Source organism: Humulus lupulus, chromosome 5, assembly GCF_963169125.1.
Source record: "Humulus lupulus chromosome 5, drHumLupu1.1, whole genome shotgun sequence".
NCBI lineage: Eukaryota > Viridiplantae > Streptophyta > Magnoliopsida > Rosales > Cannabaceae > Humulus > Humulus lupulus.
In genome coordinates this window covers 107,079,860-107,099,571 of record NC_084797.1, presented here as the reverse complement: position 1 = coordinate 107,099,571, position 19,712 = coordinate 107,079,860, and positions in this window count along the sequence as shown.

Sequence of the window (19,712 nt, the reverse complement as noted above, 5' to 3'; positions counted from 1 at the left end):
GACCGTCCGATAGGGGGGATCGATCCCAACCATTAGATCAAAACCAGCACTTTAGCTCTTATAAATACCCCCCAGGCTTTCATTTGAAACCTTTACATTCTCGAGCCAGAAAAAGATACTCGAAGGATTTGTTTATGACTGAGCTTGCCGACGACATCTTCCGCCGTCTGCTCCGTCTTCGCCGTTGCCTATTCCCAACAATTCTGATATCTGCACCCTCGCCTGAGCAGACGACACCAGCCTGCCCACTCGACGAGCTGCTGAATCGCCTCCAACAGTTCAAGACTGAGGTTCTACCATCACTGTCGCCGGACAACCATCATTTTTCACGACCAGCAATTTACAGTAAGCTTTCCTGACTTTCGCCTTTACACATCCATATATACATATACATATTTTATGTTGTTTTGCTTATCTACTTAGGTTGCTAGACCTTGCCTGTGCTTAGAATTAGAGTGTTAGGGAAAGAAAACTTGGTCCGAGCTGCTTTGGACCCCTTCGGGTTCGGGTGGTTCCCGAACAAGTGGTGATGGGTCAGCTTAGGAGTGTAGTCTTTATTTTTTTTTCCCGATTAGGATCTTGCGGATCCCTGGTTATCCCGGAGGGGGCTCTCCTATGAACTTCTTGGAAGAGTCCCCGTACCTTAACCAACCTTCTTGGGTTTCGGTGTTGAGTGCTTAGTTCGTTTGTTTTATTCTGTTTTTCTCCCAGATCATTAGCCATGACCTTGGGCGTCACCCTTCACTCGGAGGAGCAAGTTAATGCGGCTCCTATCACACTGCTCGGGTCCAAGACTCCCAAAGGCAACAGGTGGGAGATGGACGTGGTGCCGAACCTGTTCCGGAACTACCGGATGTTATACGCCCTGGAGAAGCACTTAGGCGTGGAGTCGACTCCCGGACTGTTCCATAACCGCCTGCCCAGGAGAGAGGAGAAGGCCCACACCTCTGTGGGTGGATTCGGGGCCTGGAGCGTAGGCCACATCAGTGCGGGGGCTACACTCCTGCTCCACGACTATTTCGTGCAATTCTTGACGTTCGTGGGGATTGCACCTTTCCAGTTTCTGCCCCAAGCATACTGACTGCTTGCGGGATGGCGCGTCTTCTGTGTCACGAAGGAGATCCTGGAGCCAACCATGGCAGAAGTCTTCTACTTCTACAAAATGGAGTCGCAAGTCAACGTCAAGGACAAGACCCTGGACGACTTCTATAGGCTTAAATCGCGGGGCAACTACCCTGCTCCCACCAGCACCTGGAAGCATCCCCCAGACGTCAAACATTACTGGTTCATGACGTCCGGGTTTCTTATAGAAAAGAACCCCATGCTGATGGTGGACTTCCAGCGAGTGGGTAAGTGGTTTCCCGATCCCTGACTTCCCTTTTTATTTTTCTTTTTTTTTGTCTTGGTTTTTTATTCCTCATTCTCAACTCATTGTCTTGGGTAGCAAGACCCTATGCCCAAACTCCCCTCACCCAGTTCATCCTAGACAGGAAGAAATTTTACTCCGAGCTAAGCGCAGAGGATTTGGACGTGGGGGGCTACGTCACCACTTACAACCTTCAAGTGATCGGGATGCTCGCGGCCCACCAAACGATCAAGGCCCCAAGCCTCTGGAGGATACAATGCGAGAACGACCCCGCACTGAGGGAGGAGCTGGCCCTAGAACACATCAGGGCTATGGAGGCCGCGGCACTGGTGGATGCGGCCAAACGAAAGAGGGACCAGGCTCAGCAGAGGGAGGCGGCCGCTTCTGAGGAGCTGGAAGCCCTCTTCGACGAGGCACATCCAAATGCGGGGACCCCCGAAGCTAGCGTATCAGAGCGAGGCAACTCACCTTTGATTTTGACTTATGCTCCCCAAGTTGGGGACTTAGTTAGGGATAGGCTAGTACACTGAGGCCCCGCGTTCGGGGCTGAAGGAGAAATGAGACCTTCGTCTCCCATTCCCGTAGGCTTGGAAATACTTATGTATTCGTCCAGGTTCCTTCAATACGTGAACTTTCTACACCCGGATGACATGGGGGACCGAGTCTACTATTTTGCCTTAGGAGAATTAAGTCGGGTTCAGGGCCCAGATAAGGGTGCGTCCCGGATCACTTTTAGTCTTGATTTCCTTGTTTACTCATTCATTTTACTAACTCTTTGTTGTTTGTGTATATTTCAGAAGACTCTGCCATGTCAAACCCGGTGGACAAGATGAAGCAGGCCCTCAAGATCCGGGCTGCCAAGGAGAGGGCCACGGCTAGGAAAGCCGCTAAGAACGTGCCTAAGCAGACGCCAGCGCTAGAGCTTCAATCCACCGAGGTGGCCCTGGCAGCGGTTCCGATCGCGACAGTTGACCCGGAAACTGTCCCCGATCTTCCCGCTCGCCCTCCGGTGATTGACTTGGAGCGGGAACCAACGGCGAGTCGGAACTCTGGGAAACGAGCCACGGACTTGGGTGCGGCCGAGGCGGAATCAAGAACCAAGAGGGCCAGGACTAGGCGTGCTAGTTTGGTCGGGGAGTCATCTGGGGAGAGTCGCCCTAACGCCAAGGAACTCCCGGCAACACCGACTCTCCCCGTCCATCCGGCCTTACCTGAGGAGGGGGAGGCAGTTCTGCAGGATGAGCAGTCCAAATTAATTTCCTGTACCTGGGAGAGTGGTCAGGAAAGAAGGGAGGAGGTTTACAAGGCCCTGATGATTCGTTGTCAGGTCGAATTTTTTGAGCGTTCAACAGCATTCAGTGTTCCCCAGCCAATCGTGGATCGGCTGGTCGCCGAGACGGGTTTCCGCCCCAAACTGGGGCAGGACACAGCCCCATTCGCGACTGACTTACTGGACTAGGCGGGGAATACCATGTCCAACCTCCAACTGAAGCAGTACGCCACTATCACCAATCAGGACATGTTGTTCATCTCCCAAGCTCTTCGCCACCAAGCCACCACTGTGAGTTTGCTTTGCATCTTCTTCTTTTTTTCTTTTTTTAATTCTTGTTTAGTTAGGACTCTTTCTAAATTTTCTTTGTTCCAGGATTCTCTACTGGCCCACTGGAATGCCGATCTGGTGGCCGAGGCTGCCATGAAGATGGAAACGATCCAGCTGGAGGCGGCCGTGAACCAGCAAGAAGTCGTTAAGGAATCCCTGGCCAAGGAGGTTGAAGAGGCCGCTCGGACTAAGTTTCAACTTGAAGAGACTATGTCCCGGAGAGAAGCCGAGACTGGCATGCTGGTGGCCAGTCTAGAGGTGGAGCTCCTCCGAGTAAAGGCTCTGCAGGAGGCGGTCACAGCCCAGTCTAGCCAGGATCGGGAGAGGATCACCGACCTAGAGTCCCAGATCAGAGGATGGGACGAGTTTCTCCAACAGGAGGTGAAGGCGCACGATGAGTGTAATGTCCCGAATTCTCCGATATGGTTTAGTGGCAGTTTAGTAGGCCGGGAGGGCCGTAATTGTTTAATTACGCCATTAAATGAAGTTATGCATGTTTATGTGAATTATATTATAATATGATGATATATGCATGCATGTGGGTCCACATTTATAATATTATGATGTTTTGATCATTTGGCCCATTGAGGGTAATTTGTGTATTTGGGTGCATGATGTGATTTGTGAATGAGATTCCATCATTATGGAGATATATTCGAGCTATTCGGCATGAGATGGTTATATTTAGTGGATTAGCGGTTTTTTCATAATGGGGTCAATTTTGGGGTAATAGGAATGTTTATTTGATGATAAATTGGGAATATCTGAGATTAGGGTGAAATTCTGGAAGTTTTGACTATAATGTCCCCGGGGGTGTTTTCGGGACCCCGAGCATTAGGTTTTATTTGAGGTTACTTAAGCTTGAAGTAGCTGTCAGATAGAACGTACGATTAGAAAACCTCTCGTTTCTCCTTCGTTAGCTCATTTTTGTCACCCGAAGCATTTTCGAAGAAATCTCGAGTTCTAGGAGTCGGAATCAAGTGAGGATCGAGGCATAGCGATCCTAGGAAAGATTAGAAGCTTCTTGACTGAAGGATTTGATAGAAAACGACCTAATCGAAGGTAATCTAAGTTTAAAGTTTTGAGTTTTTAGAGTTTCTAAGCTTTGAATTGGACTTTGTGAATTGTTGAGTTTTCGATTCGTTTGAACCTTGGGTTTTGAGGGTTTTGATGCATTGGGAATCTTGGGAACCTTGTTTTGATGATTGGGGAATGTTTAGGTATGATTTTGGAGGCTTTGGAGTGTTAAAAACACGTTTGGGAATGGCCCAGAGTTGAGGGCCGCGGCTCTGCCTTGAAGAAGCAGGTGGGGTTTTTGTGCCTGCTGGGCGCCACGGCCCTTGCCTCAGGAAACTCTGGGGGCCACGGCCCAAGGTGCTAGGGCCGCAACCCTTCCCCTGTTTTCACCTCGTTTGCTCGTTTTGACCCCGGGAACATGGTTTTAGGCCTCGGGATCACTCCTACTACTCGGATTAGTGGGGATTGATGTCTTGGAGGCTAGATATTGGTTTGAGAACCTTTGATTATCATGATATTGATGGAATCCTATAATGTGTTATGATTAGGTAACCGCTAAAGGACTAAAAGCTAAACCGTTCTCAAGGGTCGTTCTTTTGTTCATTCTAGCTCGAATCAGAGGTAAGAAAACTGCACCTCAGATGTGACATGCATGGTTATTCTTGAGGCATGTTGGTTGTATAAATGTGGACATGAATTGGTTATGGAATACTTAGCAAATGTTTCTCACTTGTGCATAGTACTAACTCATTAGTCAGATTTGGCAAAGGTGCTAGTATCAACTGTGAAGTTGTGACTTATTAGTCAGGTTCGGCAGTGGTACTGGGCACTGGTCACATAGCGCTGACTCATTAGTCAGGACGGCCTTAGCGTGTTTTACGCAAGCCAATAAAGATTAGATCTAATCGACTTTCTGCATCGGATGACTCAAAGAGCATTAGTGCCGGACCGACCTCAAGTTCGATGAATATTATAAGCACTTGTGTGGCTTACCCATCAGTCACTCATTTGTTAAAGTAGAGACTTACCCATCAGTCTCTCATTTGTTGAAGGCTAGTGGCTTATCCATCAGCCACTCTTCCATTTGAATTAGTGACCTGCTTGTCAGTCACTCAGTATGGTTTATCAGGACCTCAAGTGATATTCACTCATCTGTTTGAAAGCTATGAGCTTTGTGTGATTGTAACGACCCAAAATCACTAATAAGGCTTAAGGGCCTTGATTAGTGTGCCTGGAGGGCATGTTGGGATTTATGTGTGATTTTATGAGTTAAATGCATGGTTATGATTTAAAGCATGTTATATGACTATTTGATTATCTGAGATGCATGACTATGTGTATTAGTATGCATGTAGGCCCGGATCGTGTTAGAAGGGCATAACTGTAATTTTGGCCATGTTGGGCATAACTATATTGATATGTGATGATTGTTGAGACCACATTGTGATGTGGATGTATCTGTGATTTGTGACTCGAGGCGATCCCAGTGAGCAGGCTAGCGGTAAGTGATGACGGGAATTTATACCCGGCTCGGGGCGAGCTTGGGGGTATAAGCAGGAATTTAGAGAATAGATTGAGATTAATTTTGATGATGGGGAATATTTATTTGGTGGTTTATCAGGTGTTGGAAAGCAACGGGAAAATATTAGAGACACTTGAGGATTAGCGAGAATCGGGTAAAATGACTAAAATGGCCCTATTTGAACAAAAAGATTTAGAATTAATAGGGTGGGCATTTTGGTCATTTGGCTTTTAAAGATAGATTTTATAAGGCTTTATATAGTGAGTGGGATTGTTAGAGAGTGAGAAAGCTGAAGGGAAAAGAAAGAAAAAGGAAAGAAAAGAAAAGAGAGAAAAACAGAGGGTTTTCCAAAGGATCGGTTTGTGCATTCTTGCACCATTCCTCTCCATTTTTCTTGGAGCAAAGCTCAGTGGGGAGCTAGGATAGGCTGAGCATCAAGGATCTTAAGGTTACACTTGAAGATTTGGCAAGGATTAGCAAGAACACATCAACTTTTGAGGTAAGTTTTTAGAGATTTCAGTTTAAGGGTTTTGATGGTTTGAGCTGTGTTTTGAGCTGGGTTGATGGGAATTTCTGGGCAATCTTTGAGGATGAACAAGCTAAGGAGGTCTAGGGTTGAATCAAGGTCGAAATTTGCATCAATGGTAAGAATTCTAAGCCTTTAACTTTGTTGTTGATTGAATTTCTGGGTTTAGGGTTGTTCATGGTGAATTTTGAGATTTGGGTTGAATGTGCTTGGGTTTTGAGTTCTTGGGATGCTTGGGATGAGTGTGAGGTGTTTATAAGCTTGATTTTGGGTTTGGAAAAAGTTTGGACAAGTTTGGGGTTGAATTGGTTGAAGGAAATCGCAAGAAGCGATTTCTGGGTTCTGCTGGGCTGCAACTAGCGCTACAGCGCTAGTCAGTGGGCGCTGTAGCGCTAGCCCCTGTTTTGGTGGGGTGTGTTCTGCTTGTAGCGCTATAGCGCCCTCTTTAGAGCGCTGTAGCGCTGTACTGTTCACAGAGGTGGATTTTTGGGTTTTTGATGAGGGATTTTGACCTAGGGTTCGGGGCTCGATTCCGCCACTTTGTTTTGGGGATTTAGGACTTCCCGGGGGCTCGGGATTGGTCCCGAGGCTAGGTATTCGGACTTGGGGTTCGGTGTTGACTTTGACCTATGTTTGTGCCTAGGTGTGCGCTAAGGCTCGAGTGGGATCGTGCTCAAGGAGTCAGGTGATCTAAGCTATTGGATCGACAGGTAAGAAAACTATAACACCCGTAGGATAGGGCATGGGCCCATAGTGTGATTGCGGGGCACGGCCCTATATTGCATGTTGCATGATGAGATGATTGCAGGGCACGGCCCTATATTGCATTACATGTTAGGGTGTAGATTTAAATGAATTGATATTTGTTTGAATGTTGTTTGAGATATACTATATGTGATTATAGTGGAATGATACGGCGCGGAGCCGAGAACGGCGAAAGGCCGAGAACGGCAGTGGGGCCGGTAGTAACACTTAGCACATGGGATGCTTATAGTCAGGGTAGGACCCAGTGGATACATGTGAAAATCCTACGGTAAGGACCGAGACCCCAGGCTTTGGTAAGGCTTTTGGGGCGGCATGGCCGTGTTTGCTTAGTCTAAAGGTTGACTTGTTTATCTGTGGATTATCTGATATGATAAACTGTATAAATTGCATATGTTATGTTCTGCATGAGTTTTCTTGCTGGGCTTCGGCTCACGAGTGCTCTGTGTTGCAGGTAAGGGCAAAGACTGAGTCAACCAACCATGAATATGGAGAGCGTGAAGCGACGCGTACATGTTTGGCCTGCCCGACTGCTTTGGTTGGGGGTTTATTCGAGAAATGGCTGTAATAATCTATGATTTTTATAATTAATCAACTGTAAACTTATTTCAAGATGTAAATAGTTTTCAAACCTTATTTTGGGATCCCAAATGTTTAATACTATAAGTTTTAATGAAACGACGCATTTTCAAAGATTACAGCCTTAACTTTTTATTACTCACACTTTTGTTTTAAAAACCTCGGTTAGCGAGTTCATTGCACTGTTTTGTCTTAAAACTCACTTGGTAACGGCTCTAAGGTAGTAGGGCATTACAGTGATTATAATGATAATCATTTGATGATGTTTACATATAATGTTATGTTTTCTTGCTGGGCTTTGGCTCATGGGTGCTATGTGGTGCAGGTAAAGGAAAAGAAAAGCTCACCCAGCCTTAAGTGGAGAGCTTAGGTGGTGATATGTACATATGTGGCCGCTTGACCACCACGGCCAAGGAGTTCTCAGAGGAACTAGGGGGTTTACCTTATTTTTGCCGCTTAGGTCGGCGGGGTTTGAAATTTTGGAACAGTAATGACCTTTTTGAGTTGTAAATAACTTGTAAATGTTCTTGTGGGCCCATGAACAGTTTTATGTATCAATAAAACATATCCTTTCCTTTTTATTGGTTTTCACCTTAACCTGTTAATAACACTTAGAACACGTTTTTAACCAAAGGACTCAGGCAATGAGTCAAATTTCCGGTTCACCATTCACCGTAACTGTTCTGGGGTAACCAGGGCATTACAATGAGACTCGTCGCGAGAAAGAAAAGGTGGATGCCATGCTGGAGGTCACCTTCGATGAGGCCATCTACATGGCCTGGGTCCAGGACAAGAATATGAATCTCCTGCTCTACCCTGACCCTGTTGCGAAGAGGGCTGAATTCGAGGCCAAGGAGAAAGTAGCGTGGAGCCCCTGGACGAGGAAGAGGCGGATGAAGCCGTCAAGGATACATTAGGGCGGGGCGAAGCCTAGGCCCGGGACCTCTTTCGTTTTTCTTTTTCTTTAATTTTGTAACACTTTTACGGATGCGGGTGCGTCTAAGATAATTTTTGTGTTCTTACCCACGTTATTTTTTTTATATTGCTTTCTCATTCTCATTCGTTTAAGCTTTCTCTAAGTGTTTTACCACTTATGCATGAATGAGTCGAGTGTTTGGTCCCGGTTCCAACGGCCGGGAACTCTCCTGGTGATCCGTCTTCGGACCTCCACGGCCTGGGCTAGATTACTCCTACTTTTAACCTATCAGCTTGGTTTAATCATGCTACCCAAGTTCCAACGGTCTGGGCCATTAGGGAGTTGATAATTATTCCTGAATTTCTTTGCCCAGTTCCCCGTGTTGAGAGTTTGACGGTCTGGACCGTCGGAGATGAGTTGATTAGCTTGTTTTGAACCCTAGGTTAGTTTCCCATGGCCTGGGCCATTTCTAAGACTAATTTTAGACAACTTATACCTAGGGGTTCGCGTTCTTATAATCTTATGTTGTTGTAAGAATGACGCGGATGGGTATTTAGTTATCTGGGATTCCAGATCACGTGCGGCCAACCAAGTTTTAGGTATTTTATGTTCTCGGGACACGCATGTCCAGGCCGGGACCAGGCCTGAGCCTTAGGTCCTATATATTGTATCCCCGAACCACGTATGTCCGGGTCGGGACCAGCCTGAGCCTTAGGTCCTACTGGGTTTGTACCCCCCAGACCTTGTCGGTCTGGGTCGGGACTAGGCCTGAGCCTTGTGTCTAACCGGGTTTGTACCCCCTAGACCTTGTCGGTCTGGGTCGGGACTAGGCTTGAGCCTTGTGTCCAACCGGGATTGTACCCCCGGATCTTGTCGGTCTGGGTCGGGACTAGGCCTGAGCCTTGTGTCCAACCGGGTTTGTACCTCCCGGACCTTGTCGGTCTGGGCCGGGACTAGGCCTGAGCCTTGTGTCCAACCAGGTTGTACCCCCCGAGCCTTTAAGTTCTTGTTCTCGTATTTGTTTATACCGGACTTACCCCCCCCCCCCCCCCACACGTGAGCGAAGACTGGTCTTGGGTCACTTGATTAGGGAAGCAGATTGGAATTTTCATTGTTTGATAATATTTCTTTATGACGTTTTGTACATGCCATTTTTATTATTCAAGAAATTTCCCTAAGGCGTACTGTTGATTGCAGTTTTAGCCAACGGCGTGAGAACGTCAAATACGACAAACCTTCAAGAGAATGTAAACGACAATAGACGGTATAAACAAGAAAAGTAAATAACACACAGTAGATTTTTATAGTGGTTCAGCCCCGATTGTCGGTAATAGCCTAATCCACTTAGAGTTGTGATTTATAGATCTATACTCAAGATTAGATGGACTGAGCCAACTGAGTTTCTTCAGTACAGATTGTGAAAATACAAGAGTTCTCTCAAATATCAGCACTTTCTCTCTCTAGAATACACAGACCCAATTTTCTCTCTCTAGAAAGAAGAAGCAGAAGAGGCCCTTCTCTCATCCCCTAAGCCCTCTATTTATAGGCCTGGGATAGTCAACTGATATCCCCTTTAGATAGGGATATTTTATTATTCATCTTACATTTAAATTACAAAGAAACATTCAAAATTCAAAATGTAACAAACCCCCCATTTGTGGGAAGAATGAGAGATTCCCGCGTATGCTGTTGAAGTTGTCTCTAGGAACCTTGACTTAGTCTCCTCTAGCTAGTTGATCCACCTCCTACTGATTACCCATGCAAGTGCTGGTCGAACGTGCATGGTGGTAGGACTTGTGCATGGTGGACATGCACTTCTCTCCTCTAACATGACACTCTCCTCTAGCATGCCATGTTTCTCCTCGGACAAAATCCTTGGGGTCTCCTCGGACCAAGGTGGTAGGACATGCACTTCTCTCCTCTAACATGGCACTCTCCTCTAGCATGCCATGTTTCTCCTCTAACCAATCTCCTTGGCTTCTCCTTGGACCAAGGTGATCCGAGGCATCTCACCTCACCTCCTTGGCATCTTACCTCGGATAGGTCCGAGGCAACCTCCTTGGACTTCTCCTCAGACCAAATCCTTGGGGTCTCCTAGGACCACCCTCTTGGGGTCTCCTAGGACTACCTTCTTGAGTTCTCCTTGGATGCAACTCCTTAGCTCTCCTAGGATCACTCTCTTGGCCCTCCTAGGATACACTCCCCTTAGCTCTCCTAGGATGCATTTTCCTTAGCCTCCTAGCATCAAGGTGCACTTGGCTTGGCTATGACATCTTTCAAGCAGTCCAAATTCTTCGTCAGTCTACCGGGTCACCTCATCACAACTCTGAGGAGTCAATGTATTTATTGACTATTAACGTGTCTTTTGCTGACCATGCACTGCTACTTGTCACATTTATTGCCACGTCCTTGATCTCCAATTTTTGGGTATAACACGTACATTGTTTACAACGAAAATATAAAATTGAAACAGACTCTCCTGACTACTGATAGTACTTACGGAGATGTTCCGCGTTCCAGGCCCTTGGGACTTCCGTGCCATTGAGCCGTTTTAAACGGTATGTTCCCGGAAAAACTTCGTGTTGAATTTCATACGACCCTTCCCAATTCGGGCCCAGACCCCCACTCCCGGATCTTGGGTTGCAGGGAAGACTCTTCGCAGGACCAGATCGCCAGTTTCGAACCTTCGGCTTTTTACCTTTGAGTTAAAATGTCGCGCGATCTTGCCTTGGTACATCTTCAACTGAACTTGAGACTCTTCCCGGATCTCCTCGATGAGATCAAGGGATTCCTGGAGTAAGGCGTGGTCTGGGCGTGATCGTACGTGTCTATTCTGTGGGACGGGATGGTCGTTTCTACTGGGATAACGACTTCGCACCCGTACACCATGGAGTAAGGAGTGTGTCCGGTGGATGTTCTTTTGGTGGTCTGGTATGCCCACAGCACGCGGGGTAACTCTTCGGGCCACTTGCTCTTGCAGGCTTGGAGCTTTTTCTTCAATGTTCCTTTCAAGATTTTTTTGACAGCCTCGGCTTGGCCGTTCGCTTGAGGCCTGGAGATTGCGGAGAAGCTTTTGACAATACCATGTCTTTCACAGAAATCCGTGAAGTGGATGTTGTCGAACTACTTTCCGTTGTCGGACACAATCTTGTAGGGGAGCCCGTACCGGCATACGATGTTGTTGATGATGAAATCCAAGACCTTCTTCGAGGTGATTTTATTCATGGGCTCCGCTTCAACCCACTTGGTATAGTAGTCAACGACCATAATGGCATACTTCACCCCTCCCTTCCCGGTCGGGAGCGATCCTACCAGGTCGATCCCCCATACCGCGAAAGGCCAGGGACTTGTCATCAAGGTTATTTCTGTTGAAGGGGCTCGCGGGATTTTCGCGTATCTTTGGCACTGCTCGCATTTGCAGACGTAATCGACACAGTCTTTCTTCATGGTTGGCCAGAAATATCCTTGGCGTAGGATCTTTTTGGACAAACTGAGTCCGGCTGTGTGATCTCTGCATAAGCCTTCGTGCACTTCATGCATGATTGCGCACAGTTCGGTCCCGGATACGCATCTAAGGTATGGCATGGATAACCCTCTGCGGTAGAGCTTTTCGTCCATCATGACGTATCTGTGGACCTGGTACTGAAGCTTCCTGCCTACGGCCCTGTCTGCTGGCAACTCTTTGGTTGTCAAGTAGTGGACAATGGGTCCCATCCAGGACGCGGAGTGGTCGATGGCGTTGATCGCAGAGGGCCGAATGCTAGGGATGGGGAGATGATTGATCGGGACCAGCCCAGACAGTTCCACCTCTGCATTGATGGCCAATTTTGCCAACGTGTCTGCGAACACGTTTTGCTCTCTGGGGATCTGGCGGATGGAGTGCCTCTTGAACGTTTGCAGCATTTCTCTCGTCTGAGTCACGTAAGCAGCCATTTTCCCCCTTTGGTTTGGTATTCTCCCGAGACTTGTCTGACAACCAGCTAGGAATCGCTATAGATCTCCAGGTTTGCGGCCCCTACTTCCCGGGCCAGACGCAATCCGGCCAGCATGGCCTCGTGCTCAGCCTCGTTGTTCAATGCCTTGTAATGGAAACGCAAGGCATTTTGTAACTGGTGCCCTTGTGGCGACACTAGGATGATTCCGGCCCCTGCTCCATTTTCATTCAAGGCTCCGTCCATGAACACCTTCCACACGGGCATCACGGGGTCTGCGGGATCGTCCCCTTTGGTGATCCCGGAGCATTCCACAATGAATTCAGCTAGGGCCTGTCCCTTGATCGAGACTCTAGGTACGTAAGCTATATCGAATTGACTTAATTCCATAGCCCACTTTAAGAGTCTTCCTGATGACTCGGGCTTCTGCAGCACTTGCCGCAAAGGATGGTTGGTCAGAACTTTTATGGCGTGGGCCTGAAAGTAAGGCTGGAGCTTCCGAGACGCCATTAGCAGACAAAATGTCAACTTTTCAATGATCAGATACCGTGACTCTGCCTCCAATAATCTCTTGCTCACGTAGTACACTGGGAGTTAGGCTTTCCCTTCCTCCCGCACCAGTGCGGGGCTAATCGCGTGTGCGGTCACAGCCAAATAGAGGTATAGCGGCTCCCTGTCCACCGGTTTTGCCAGTATTGGCGCTTGGGCTAGATGATCTTTCAGCTTTTGAAAAGCTTCTTTGCACTCGACTGACCATTCAAAACGCCCGCTTCCCCGAAGAACGTTGAAGAATGGGATGCACTTGTCTGTGCCCTTTGAGATAAAATGGCTTAAAGTGGCTATCCGCCCGGTCAGACTTTGCACGTCTTTGTGCTTTCGGGGAGAGGGCATTTCAACCAGTGCCTTAATCTTGTCCGGATTGGCTTCTATACCCCAGAAACTCACTATGAACTCCAGGAACTTCTCGGATGCCACGCCGAAAGTGCATTTTTTTGGGATTCAGCTTTACCCCATACCTTTGAATGACCACGAAGGCCTCGGCCAAGTTGCCAGAATGTTTTCTTGAGGTTTTGGATTTGACCAACATGTCGTCAATATAGACCTCCATGTTTCTTTTGGATTAGCTTATACAGGATCTTTATTTATTTTCATGTATATCTAATATTAAACAAATTAATACGAGATAGCCTAAAACATGTTTCTAAAATTGAATTCAAAGAGAAACAAATAATAGAATACTTACAGTATACGCATCGGAATGAAACAGTCATTCCTTCAGTTTTTCTAACTCTTGTATCCTCTCTGTCGCAGAGTATTATCAAGAAACTGAACCGATCTTCTATTTTCTTCACAATCTTCCAATGTATCCTTAGAACTACCTAGACTAGTGTGGGCAATTCTCAACACATGAGATGGATATATAGAGAAGAAGAGAAAATAACAAAAAGGCTTAGAAAAGGACTTGTGTCTAGAGAGAATCTAAAACTATCAGAAAACCAGTGATTAAACTTATATTTTGACTTCTCTCTAAGCACTCTTTTTATAGACTTAATTAGGCCATTTAATTTAATTAAAAAATCAATAAAATAATAGCCATTTTGAAGCCCTAGGTCAAAATTATCATGGGCTATAGGCCTGTGAAAATTCTCATTTGATTTTAAGCCCATTGGACTTAAAATCAAGGTCTGTATTATTTTCTATTGATTTAATTAATTAAATAATTATTTAAATCATTTATCAAATTAATTATTTTATAATTTGAACCTTGATTTAAACTTATTTATTAATTTAGATACCAATTCATCTTAATTAATAAATCTTCCATAATTTCTCTTTTCTTCTCAAAATTACACAACTCTGTGAAACTATCCAAAATTAACCTGGTCAACTTTGATAATTCTAATAGATAATTAAATCAATTAATTGAGATTATCTAGATGCTTTTATCCAAGGTACAATGGGGACCATGGGCCTATGAAATCAAGCTCCAATAAGTTATCATAAATCTAACAAATAAATTTACTAACTTATTAATTCCTCGTGACTCCACTATAGACTTGGAATTGCACTCTTGAATTCATAAAACGCTCTATAAAAAATATAGATACGCTATTAATTATCCATTGTTACAACCATAATTGTCACTCAATCCTCTATAGACGGTCTACAATGAGATAGGACTAAAATACCGTTTTACCCCTCATTGTATTTTATCCTTAAAACACTTAGTTTCTTGTCAATGATATTTCAGTAAACTAATTTAATTACTGAAATGAGATCTCTATCATTTAACACCTTGAACCAAACTAAAATGAAACCATTGTTTCACTTCTTCATTAGAAGCTATAGATGTTCATATCTATGATTAACACTCCCACTCAATTATACTACCAAGTTCCCAAGATGTAAGTATGGGCTAGCCCGTAGGGTAAGCTGGTAACGAACAAGTCAAAGAACTCAAATAATACAATCAGTTAGAATATTAACCACTCCGAATTGAGATTGAATTGACCTATGGTCAACTATATGATATGACTAGAATAGATAATAACGGTATGTTTACTTATCTTATCAACTGTCAATATCGGTCCAGTCCGATGTAACAAGTACATCCGATCTTATCTACTTTGCTAATGTTCTGGAAAAAACATAACACTGTAATGTGTAAGTAGATCATATCGTAGATTGGAAAGTCAATGTAAATCCTGTGCACTGACTAATCTTAGGACTAACTTATTTTGAACATATAATCATATTTATATTCCACTGCGATGAAGTCACTATAAATAAGATTAGATATATGCTCGGGATTTAATAGAAGTTTATATTAAACAAATAATCATGAAAATAAAACATATGAGCAAAGTGATTGACCAAGTCAAAAAATGATTTCTATTCTTTTATTGATAAGAAAATGAGATTACAAAGAATTTGGGTTTTAATTAGGGCATAAAACCCCAACAAACTCCCACTTGCACTAATTGAAACTAATGCCTTAATTCTACTAATCCCATTTCCTTGATATGCTTATCAAATGTAGCTTCTGGTAGTGTCTTTGTAAACGGATCCGCAAGATTGTCTTCAGTTGCAATCTTCATAACCTTCACATCTCCCCTGGCCACATATTCTCAAATAATGTGATACTTCCTTTCTATATGCTTACTCCTCTTGTGACTTCAAGGTTCTTTCGAGTTGGCTATCGCTCCTGTATTGTCACAAAACAACACAAGCGGTTTATCCATTTCTGGAATAACACCAAGATCCGAATAGAACTTCTTTAGCTAGACTATTTCCTTATCTGCTTCTGACGCGACTATGTACTCAGCCTCCATGGTGGAATCTGAGATTACAGACTGCTTTACGCTTCTCCAAATCACAGCTCCACCCCCAAGAGTAAACACCATTTCAGAAGTAGACTTCCTGTCATCAACATCAGTCTGAAAATCTGAATCGGTGTAGCCTACAGGGTTCATAACACCACCCTTGTAGACTAACATATAATCCCTAGTCTGTCTCAAATACTTCAAGATATGCTTAACTGCTAGTCAATGTTCCGGTCCTCGGTTTGACTGATACCTGCTCACTACTCCCACTGCATAGCAGATATCTGGTCTAGTACACAACATGGCATACATCGGACTTCCAACTGCAGATGCGTAAGGAACTTTTCTCATTGCATCTTCCTCTTTAGGAGTCTGGGGAGACTGCTTCTTTGAAAGATGAATTCCATGGCGGGACAGTAGACGCCCTTTCTTGAAATTTTTCATTGAGAAACGTTCAAGCACTTTATCTATGTAAGCTGCTTGAGATAGAGCTAAGAGTCTGTTCTTTCTATCCCTGATGATCTTGATACCTAGAACATAACTTGCTTCACCCAAATCCTTCATCTGGAATTGAGTGCTCAGCCAATTCTTCACATCTGATAATTTCTTAACATTGTTTCCAATGAGTAAGATATCATCTACATAAAGAACCAGGAAAACCACTATTTGATTTGCCTTCAGTTGGTAAACACAAGGCTCATCAATATTTTGTTCAAAGCCATAGGTTTTGAATATTTCATCAAACTTGAGATTCCAGGAACGAGAAGCTTGCTTAAGTCCATAGATGGACCTATTCAACTTACAAACTTTTCATTCTTGTCCAGATACTTTAAATCCTTCTAGCTGATCCATATAAATGACTTTGTCAAGCTTTCCATTAAGAAAAGTTTTCTTGACGTCCATTTTCCAGATCTCATAGTTGAGAGCGTCTGCTATGGATAGGAGGATGCGAATGGATTTGAGCATAGCTACCAGACTAAAAGTTTCCTCATAGTCCACACCTTCTCTTTGGGTATAACCCTTTGCCACTAATGGAGCTTTATAAGCCTTGATATTTCCATCAACACCTCGTTTCTTCTTGTAGATCCACTTGCACCCAATGGCCCTAAAGTCACTAGGTGCTTCCACAAGATCCCAGACGGAATTTGAGTACATGGACTCCATTTCCTGTTTCATGGCTTCGAGCCATAGTTCCTTTTCAGGGCTAGCCATTTCATGTTTGAAAGACAACTGATCATCATCACTAGTGTCACCCACAACCATATTGGTTTCACCATCCAAACCATAGCAAACTGGGTTCCTAGAAACCCTCCCACTACGACGAGGCTCCGTGACTGTTTGCTCAGGAGTAGTGGTACTTTCTTCATTTAAACCGACTTGCGTTGGTTGGACGTGAAGAGTGGGAATTTCATTATCAACTCGCGTTGATGACGATGGAACATTTGTTGGAGTCAATTCCTTAACCATCTCCTCTGAAACTACTTTGCTGCAAGGTTTAAAGTTCTGGACATAGTCAAGTTCCAGAAAAGTAGCATTTTTAGAAGTAAACACTTTCTTTTATGAATGACTATAGAAAAGTCCACCCCGAGTACCTTTAGGATAGCCAACAAACATGCAAACTTCAGTTCGCGATTCTAGCTTTCTCTCCTTTTTCCTCAGGACGTAAGCGGGACACCCCCAGATTCTATAATGGCGTAAGCTAGGTTCACGACCATTCCAGTGTCTTAAAGGTGTTTTGGGGATTGATTTTGATGACACGACATTGAGAATGCCATTCGCGGTTTCAATTGCATGTCCCCAGAACGAAGTTGGTAGAGTTGAGTAACTAAGCATGCATCTAACAATTTCCAATAAAGTTCAATTTTGGCGTTCCGCTACACCATTTTGTTGTGGAGTACCTGGGGCAGTAAGTTGTGATAAAATCCCAAGTTCAGTTAAATGATCTTGGAACTGCATATCCAAATATTCTCCACCCCTATCAGATCGCAAGATCTTTAACGTTTTACCTAATTGGTTCTGAGCCATTGCTAGGAATTCCTGAAACTTTGAAAATGTTTCTGATTTCCTATGCATTAGGTAAAGACATGAGTATCTAGAGTAATTGTCAATGAAAGTGACGAAATACTAAAAACCACCCCTGGCTTGTCCATTCAAAGGTCCACAAACATCTGAATGCACAAGACCAAGTGGTTCTTTGGCCCTATCACCCTTTGCAGAGAATGGACGCTTGGTCAGTTTGCCTTCTAGACAAGATTCACAGATAGGTAATTCACCTAAGGTGAGTTCCCTCAAAGGTCCATCCTTTGTAAGTCTTTGAATCCTATCATAGCCAATGTGACCTAGTCTCAAGTGCCATAAATACGTCATATTATTGTTATCGGTCTTTTGATGTTTATTGGTCCTAGGTTTAGATACTTTGAATAAATCATTATTAAGAGCGAGGGGTTCGTTAGGTCGCAGAATATAAAGCCCATTTTCCAAACATGCAATACACAATTGTGATCCATCGAAGGAAATAGATATTTTAAAACTTGTGAAAGTCATAACAAATCGCTCCAATTGCAACATGGAAACTGAAATTAAATTTCTACTAAATTCCGGAATAAAAAATGCATCATTTAAAAGTAAAATTTATTTCCGAACTTCAGACGAGCTCTTCCTCTAGCTTGGACCGCAACGAACGCTGCGTTCCCAACTCTAAGCTTTAAGCCGCCTTCGTTCACTTCCTCCCACGATTCAAGAAGCTGTAAAGAGTTACAAACTGTTGGAAAAACTCATTGCAGGATCTTTATTTATTTTCATGCAATTTACATATTATCAAACAAACATGCAAATTCCTAGAACATGCTCCTATGAAATTGATACAAATACAGAGTAAAGTAAAAACTTACATTACGCAGCGGAACTGGAACAACTCCATCCTTCAATCTCTCTAACCCTTGATTCCTTTCTGTAGCAGAGTATTATCAAGAGATTGAACAAGATCAGCAACACAATCTTCCCCACCAAGCCTTTGATCAACCTAGAACTAGTGAGGCTGGTTCTCAACACATGAGATAGAGATCTAGAAAAGAAGAAGAGATTGTGGCTAAGAAAGGATTAGAGTGTCTAGGTTTTCACTTACCCAAATCAACTGAGACTGACTTGCTTCCTTATGAAAACCCTAGATATCATATTTCTTATATAGGCAACTTAATGGGATTTATTTAAATTTAAATTAATTAAAAATAATAAACAAAAATAAAAGCCTTAGACTGCCATAAATGGACTTGGGCCCAATCTCTTTGTTTTGAATTTAAATCTCAATTGGGCCTAAATTCAAAACCTTTTATTTATTTATTTATTTTTAATTAATTAATTAAATCCTTATTCAAATGAACTAATTATAATTTGAAACTTGATTTAATATTATTTATTTATATTGATACTAATTTATCAATATTAATAAATTTACCCAAAGATTCTATTTTATTCTCTAAATCTCATATCTCTGTAAATTTTCCAAAATTGACCTAGTCAACTTTAAAAATCCTAATTGATAATTAAATCAATTAATTGAGACATTCTAGATTATTTACTCAAAGGTGATGCGAGGACCATGGATCCATGAAATCAAGCTCCAACAAGTTACCGTGAATTTATTTACGAATAATTTCACTACCTTATTAATTCCTCGTGACTCCACTATAGACTCGGAATTGAACTCTTGAATTCATAGAACGTATTTTCAAAACCATAAATACGTTATACATTGTTATAACCATTACAATCAGTCAATCCTCTATCGATGACTTACTAACGAGCTGGGTGCAAATTACCGTCTTACCCCTCATCAGTATTTTATCCTTAACTCGCACTAAGTTCTTTATAAATGATATTTCCGTGAACTTAATCACAAAAATGAGATCTCAATCATTTAACCTTTTGAGCAAAGCAATTAAGGAAATCATCTTTTCACTTCTCATACAGAAGTTATAGATTTCGTATCTATGAATAATACTCCCACTCAATTACACTAATAAATCTCCAAGATGTAAGTATGGGCTAGACCGTAGGGTAAGCTGGTAACGAACAAGTCAAAAGATTTAAATAATATAATTAGTAGAATATTTTCACTCAGAATTAAGATCGACTTAATATATGGTCAACGTTGTGACATTGATTAGATT